Source organism: Canis lupus, chromosome 2 (assembly GCF_011100685.1).
Source record: "Canis lupus familiaris isolate Mischka breed German Shepherd chromosome 2, alternate assembly UU_Cfam_GSD_1.0, whole genome shotgun sequence".
Lineage (NCBI taxonomy): Eukaryota > Metazoa > Chordata > Mammalia > Carnivora > Canidae > Canis > Canis lupus.
The window spans coordinates 12,033,145-12,041,003 of NC_049223.1; the positions used below are offsets into that span (position 1 = coordinate 12,033,145).

At 38.5% G+C, this 7,859-nt stretch overlaps 1 long non-coding RNA gene across 1 annotated transcript; it reads right to left on the reverse strand.

Moving 5' to 3' along the window:
• Window positions 1-2,621: 2,621 nt before the first annotated feature.
• LOC119871080 lies at window positions 2,622-6,879 on the reverse strand. The gene is made up of 2 exons (XR_005355197.1): window positions 6,728-6,879; window positions 2,622-3,215 (listed from the first exon to the last, which is right to left on the reverse strand). It is a non-coding gene; the product is annotated as an uncharacterized LOC119871080 (long non-coding RNA).
• Window positions 6,880-7,859: the final 980 nt, after the last annotated feature.

Below are 7,859 nucleotides of genomic sequence, written 5' to 3' on the forward strand. Positions count from 1 at the left end.
ACAGTTTAAAGGCACACCCCACCATCTTACACCCCATCTAACAAAAGACAGGGCTCTTGCATCTTGAAAAGACCCTCAACACTCTTGGTCAGGCCCTCCTGCACTATTGAGCAAGATGCCAGGTACTTCATACAACTGATTTCGTTTAATAAATGCTTTTATCCGCCAGGTGAACAGACATTAGCTTCCTCGATTTTAAGTAAAGGCTACACTGATGAAACCAATGCTAAGCCAGAATTTCAGTTCAGTTCTAGCTCCATCCAACTGCAGGGACTTCTATAAGACTTTGGTAACTTAAAGCGTCCTATCCAAAGGACACTTCCAAATTTAGGGAAGTCACCCACTTATTAGGGATGATTTCCATGCTCAGGTTGCTCCAGACTGCACTGAAGAAATAGCAAAGGGAATGGAAAAGACATTATATGTGGTCACTGTTAACAAAGAAGTTCCTTTCCCCCTTCTTTTCCTGTGCATGGGTGTGTATACTACTTACAAAGGCACCATGTTGGGTGAAAGAAAACAGATATAATGCATTGATATGTAAACCGCTTTCATAGATTAGATATTTTATAGATTAGACTCACTATTAGAAGCTTCCATAAAATGAGCATTCAGTAAAAATTTTTGAAAGAATGAATAAAACGTTTTACATTTTCTTCCTCTATCCTCACAAAAATCCTCCGAGGTAAGGAAAGGAAAAGTGGCCCCAGGAGTGATTTTTTTTCTGATCAAGAGATGTTATCTTTTAATTTAGTAAGAGTAAGGAATCATTTCTAAAATTTTTGCTTCAAAGACAACCGCATTTATTTTTCCCATTTTACAGTATAGTTTCTTTCATATCAAACAGACATAAAATTTATCATTTTATAATGTAGTGCTCTTTTCTTTGATCAGCTTACTTCTGGGCTTCCCAGAAAGGATTAATAGAATGATACTTGGGATATAATAAATGACATCAATTTTCTGATTAAAAAGACATGAATTTTCTATCAAAATGAATTTCAGTATGCGTGCTTATATATTTATGAAGTACAAAATCATAGTGGTTTAATAATAAGTCATTTTATAGGATTACCAAGGTTTTCATTTGAAAACCTTCAGAATTACAATGGTGGATGAATATCGGTCTGATTACTATTTGCTGGTTCCTCAGAGCACATCATATCTTGCAAATGATTAGAGACTGAGTAAGCCCTCCAACCAGACCACTTGCCCATGTGGTTTGCTCATGACTCAGGTCAACATCTCAAGCTAGAAGGAGAGTCCACCTATTTTTGAGAATACCTGAATATGCAGTGGGCCTGATTCCAAAGATCGTGATTAGAATTTCAGATTTGAGAGGAACAAACACAGAATAAGTCACTGAAGTTCTCTCAGATATTTTTCAGGCATGAGTTCAACCATAGGAGTGTTCTCTCACAGAGTGAGCAAGTCCTGACTGACACTCACCAGAGAAAACTCACTCCCTAGCAGCCTGACACTCACTTCAGCTTCCAAATATGAGTAAATCACTCCCAGTCTTACACGGAGAAAATTATAATTGATAAAATTTCATGTCCTGAGATCTTATAAGTAAAGATTTTTATTTTTATGGAGAGTTTTGATATTTCTAGATGGATTCTGAAGCACTGTTATTTTTTTTCTTAAATTTGCTACATTAAATGGAATCAGTTTCTAATAGGTCCCTGAGCCACTAGATAGCAGGTTTCTACCTCACTCTGTCCCTTCTGTCGGCAGAGGTCTGCAGTTTCTATATAAGACTGCATATTAATCTCATCATGGGGCATGTGGAGGGCTCAGTGGTAGAGCGTCTACCTTTGACTTGGGTCGCGATCCTCTCATAAGTAAATAAATAAAATCTTCTTTGAAAAAAATCTAGCCACATTGAGAATGGTATTAGAAAAACCATCTCTGGTTTGACCAAGTCCCCCTATATCTACTCAAAACATCATGATTAATAACATGATTTCATAGGATTATTGAATTTGTAGTCTATAAATAAATTAGTGCATGCTTTCTAAGATTAAAATAGTCTATAAAGGGAAGACTATGATTAAGGAAATCATGTTTTAGACTGAAATTTTCAATTTAAAAAAATATAAAGGAACTAGAGATTTCTGATACAATAATTGGGCATGTGCAAAATAGGCCTGTAAGTTCTAGAATTTGGGGTAAGGAGTGGGAAAAATGGTGGTCACCACAAAGGTGGTCAAAGAGTACAAACTTCTGGTTAAAAATAGAGAAGTCCTAGAGATGTAATGCACAGCATTATTATAGTTAATAATACTGCATCTGAAATTTGAAAATTGATAAGGATAGGTCTTAAAAGTTCTCATCACAAGAAAAAAATTTGTAACCATGTGTGGCGATGGATGGTAACTAGACTTACTGTAGCAAACATTTCACTATACATACAAATATTGAATCATCATGTTGTAATCCTGAAACTAATACAATGTTATATACCAGTTATATCTCAAAAAAATTGTACAATTCTGAACACCAGTTTCTCATGGATGGTACGTATACAAGGGCATGCATACACACACATCTTTCTCTGTCTCTCCCTCTCTCCTCTTCCCTCTTGGCTCCCAGAGAAAACAAGCAGAATTAATTAGCAATAGGTTCAAAGATCTGTTCAAATAAGTTTACAACTTGTTAGAAAGCTCAGTAAAGGGGATTATTCTCACATTGGCCATGTAAAATCTGGAAAACAGCAAAAGTTCTCAAAGAAATGAATACTAAAAAGTAGGGAAGTATAGTTCTTAAAAGTCAGATTATTCACTTTTGTAAAGACTTTTCTACACTCTCCAGGTCCTGTATATTCTCCAGGTTCTGTGAGGTATAAGTAGTTACAGTGAAGTAGGGAATGACATGGTGATGTGGACATTTGAGACTAAGAAGGTGACAAAATCTTAAATCCTGAAGCTTGACCAAAGCCAACTGGCAACTGGGTCACTGAGCACAGCAGAGCCTTGCTATGGATTCCAGTGAGCCAGGGAGCAGAGGTGTCCCCAGAGCAGTGGGCACGGATCCACACTGTTAGGTCACTTTCAAGGATAGCTGGCATGGAGAGAGCTTGAGTGACAGTGTGGGCTTCTGGATGTAGGTCCTTTCTTATCAGATAATAACACTGAGTGAAGAGTCCAAGTGTCCTGGAGAGAATCTCCCATACACATTTGAAGGGGTGTTTCAGCTGATGCGTTTTAGTCCCTCTGAAATGAGAAGTGTCAAGAAAATTAAAAGAGAAGCTCTGAAGTGAGACACTCAGTAGAGAAGAATAGTATCGAGGAATTTCAGCTTCTGCTGGCTCAGAAGAGTGGAACTGTTCAATTTTTTTTTCTATTTTAAGTAGGTCATTCTGTTTGATATAAACTCTTTGAGATATATATATATCTTTAAAATTCCCACAAAGTACGAAAGAAAAATTCTCTAAACATCCAAATTGACCCAAAGGTTACATAGCTCTCAGAAAAGAAAAAGTGTGTGTTTCTTATCTATTATTGAATTGGATGTGTTGTTTTCCCATCTTATCTTCCTGGGGTAAATATCAAGTTAAAGGATAATATCAAGTTATATTCATGAAATCTGATTTTCCTGGTGTCAAGGCAACTCCCTGAATGAAGAGGCTTGGATTCTTTCAGGCCTGAAAAATCCTCCATCATGTTTTTTTTTAAATTAATATATCATCTGCATATACCAAATACACCAACTGAATTAAAAGAGTCGTAAATGTATCTTGGTACTAGAACAATTCATTCTAGCCAATAAATTAAAGATTTTGAGGCCAATGCTCCAGGAAAATAAGCATCTGATGTTTTATAAGGAATTTCCAAAAAGTACTTGTGAGTTTTCACAAAATAGTATTACACACACACACACACACACACACACAGTTCAGTTATTTGAAATTTTGACAATAATTAAAGTTACAGGGTCCCCTAAACCATTTATTACCAAACCCTGTGTATCCAGGTTAACAGTGTTTTTTTCACTTACAATTAATGTTGCAATCACTGACTTTTAAATAAGAGTAAAAATAAAAATGTTTTTCCTGTGCTTTTTCCTGTGGCATAAAAGAACACAGAAAAATAGCACCTCTTTAAAAGCACTTCCCTCACACTTTTGACTTCTCATACTAGTATCTGCCCCCAAAGATGACATTCTGTCTTCCTTTACTTTAAATTGTTTGCCATCACAGTGTCAATCAAAAGCAAGTTTATTCCCAAGACAGATGCAAAGCATAGCTTTTCCATAGTGTTTTCAAGGGCAATGAGTCATTTGTCCATCAGCCAAAATCTACATAGTCATATTCACAAAGCAACAGGAACTGTTTTGTGGAGTCTCTGGATAGCCAGAGTTACTTTCAACATAGCAGGATTGGTCATCGATTTACCAAGCCATAGAAAGACTTTTAGTACCTATTTTGCCCCCTTGTTAAAGTCTCTTGGATTGTCACCACCTCAGGAAAAGTGGGAGAGCTTTCTCACCAAAAGTGTAGCATCAGCAAAGCCATCCAGCAGCATATCTTGCCCTTTTAAAAATCTCAGACCCCTTTAGGAATCCAAGAAAAAGTTACAAAAAATTTCTCCAGAAATAAATACACGTGGGAATGATCACAAACATGTGTTTCAGGCATTCCCACATTTCCAAGTTCAGTCATGGATCCTAGGTTTTAAAAGGCTTGCCCATGGCTTTTGAAAAGGGTTCAGTTGCCCAGGGAGGTTATTGCTTGGTAGTTCTGTGCTACCTGTGTCTACATTGTGGCTTCAGATGGTGACCAGTGGACAGAAAACATTCAACTCCAGGGGCACCTGGGAGGCTCAGTAGGTTAAAGATCTGCCCTCAGCTAAGGTCCTGATCCCAAGGTCCTGATATCAAGCCCCGCATTGGGCTCCCAGCTTAGTGGGGAACCTGCTTCTGTCTCTGCTTCTCTGCCCCCTCCCTTGCTCATGCTCTCTCTCTCAAATAATTAACTAAATAAGAAAGAAAAGAAAACATTTGACTCTATTAACTGCTATCCAACAATGGCTGGAGTTTTATTTCCTCCCTACACTATATTCCATTTCTCCCCCTAATTAAAGACCACCCTTGAGATAGTCCCTTTCTCCCTCTAAACACAACCTCTATTTTTAGAAACGTTTTCCCCCTTTCAGAAGACTCTTAGCATCTGTTTTAGCCACATGTTACTGCCTAGGCTACACACACAGAGACTCGCTCTCCAACACTCCAGACATCTATCACTGCACCCCCAACCCTTTCTTCTATCGGAAAATTTTCTTATTCCATATTAAATGCCGGTTAAACACACAAATTGGCTCCCTCACCATATGCCTCACATTCTTCAGTTTCCCTGGTACATTTAGAAAGCATTGGAGGGTCACTGCCAGGCTCTCTGTCAATGTCCCTTCGGGTTACAGGCCTATCTCTTGGCATCAACAATGCGAATGAGAATTCTCTGGGCTAATCTATACATTACGTCTACCCTCCAACTCATGTTGAACTCCCTTCTATCCCTCTTTTTAATTTGTATTTTATTTAATTAATTAGTAATTTATATTGTCTGGCTGACTAATCTGAAGAGACCATATTCTTAATGAACCAGTAGCTTTTTTTTTTTTTTTTTTTTTTACACAAAGGTCTACTCTTACTACGTCAGAGGCCAGAGGAACCTAATCTCCTAGGAGTTGGTAATGGTAATTGCCAATCTCTCTGTAGAGAGAGAGAGACAAACTAATTGAAATACATCCACTGGGGGCACCTGGGTGTCAGTGGTTGAGCATCTGCCTTTGGCTCAGGTCATGATCCTGGAGCTCCAGGATCAAGTCCCACATTGGGCTTCCCACAGGGGATCTCCCCTGCTTTTCCCTCTGCCAATGTCTCTGCCTCTGTCTCTGTGTCTCTCATGAATAAACAAAATCTTAAAAAAAAAAAAGAAAGAAATACATCTACTTTACTACTGTGCAGTTTCTATGGGTTGTCAATGAACCAACTAAGAAAAGAAGAAATAATTTATTAATATATTCACTCAAGAAATATTTACATGACTCCAGACTGTTATCAATCCAGAAGTATGGAAGGAAAAGAGACAAACAATGCTTCTCCTCCATCAAGTTACATTCTTGTTGAAGGATGACAAAAAGTAAACAGAGGATTGAACATGATAACTTCAGATAATGAAAAATAGTATTAAAAAAAATCTGGGTGACATGATGTACACTGGGATCAAAGTTACCCTTAGGTTTGAGAGCAAAGAAGACCTTTCTTGGGAGGAGATACATTTGAGTAGAACCTGATTAAGCAGCCAGTCATACAAAAATCGGGGAGCAGAGGTTTCTAGGCAGTAGGAATAGCAACTGTAAGGTCGTAAGGTGGGTATGTAGCAGGCAGTTTATCTAGAAACAGAAAGATGTCTGTGTGATTGGAACCAAGTAAGCAAATGGGAAAGTGTCATGAGATAAGGCTGGTGAGAAAGGGCTCATTCCTTCCAGCTCCATGTCACGAGCAAGGGAGTTCAAATTTTAAATGTAAGAAAACCAATGGGAAGTTAAGCAGAGGGTGAAATAATCCTATTTACATTTCTGGATTACTCCAGTTGTTATCTGCAAATAGAATGTAATGGGCTAAGAGTAGAAGCAGGAAATGAGAGAAAACCAAACATCAGCACTCTGTACTAAGGACAAACGACTATTCCTCACACAATTTGTGAAAAGTGATTTTGCTTTACCTCTAAACAATACAGATCCTTACAACACAAGTCACAATGTAGTAGAATAGTCCTCTCTTATCCAGGCCTTTGCTTTCCACGGTTTGTTATTCAAGGTCAACTGGGTCTGGAAGCAGATGATCCTCCTCCTGATGCAGCCTTATAGCAGAAGGTCAATGCCTAATGTGACATCACAAAGCCTGTGTCATCAGCTCACTTCATTCCACACGCAGGTGCTTTGTCACCTCAAAGCATCCCAAGAAGGGCTAGCACCCTACAATAAGATATTTTGAGAGAGAGGGACACCTGGGTGGCTCAGTGGTTGAGCATCTGCCTTTGGCTCAAGTCATGATCCTGGCTGGGGTCCTGGGATTGAGTCCCACACAGGGCTCCCCAGAGGGAGCCTGCTTCTCCCTCTGCCTCTCTCTGTCTCTCATGAATAAATAAATATCTTTAAAAAAAAAACATTTTGAGAGAGAGAGGTCACATTCACATTTTATTCCAGTATATTGTTATAATTGTTCTATTTTACTATTAGTTTGGGTGTTCACCTCTTACTGTGCCTAATTATAAATTAAGTCTATCATAGGTATGTATGTATAGGAAAAAAACTAAAGTATAGATAGGGTTGGGTACTATCCATGGTTTTAGGCATCTACTGAGGGGTCTTGGAACACGTCGCCTCAGATAAGAGGAACGATTATAAAGATAAAAACTCTAGCTGGCACCATTGTCTAATGAAATGTTTTTGAATGTCAAATCAAAACAAGGAACCATTTTTGCATGACCTTGTTCTTTGTACTTCTTGGAACATTGAAATCTCAGACGCAGAGGATTACCTAAAGTTAATGGTTGCTTCAGGTTTAATCAATTTGTTCCTTTGAAAGAAAACATACATAATATGATATTTTAGTTGTGTTTTGACTACAGCTTTGAAGTTTTAAATACTTTTTTTAAATTTTTTATTTATTTATGATAGTCACAGAGAGAGAGAGAGAGAGAGAGGCAGAGACATAGGCAGAGGGAGAGCAGGCTCCATGCACCGGGAGCCCGACGTGGGATTCGATCCTGGGTCTCCAGGATCGCGCCCTGGGCCAAAGGCAGGTGCTAAACCGCTGCACCACCCAGGGATCCCCAGCTTTGAAGTTTTAAA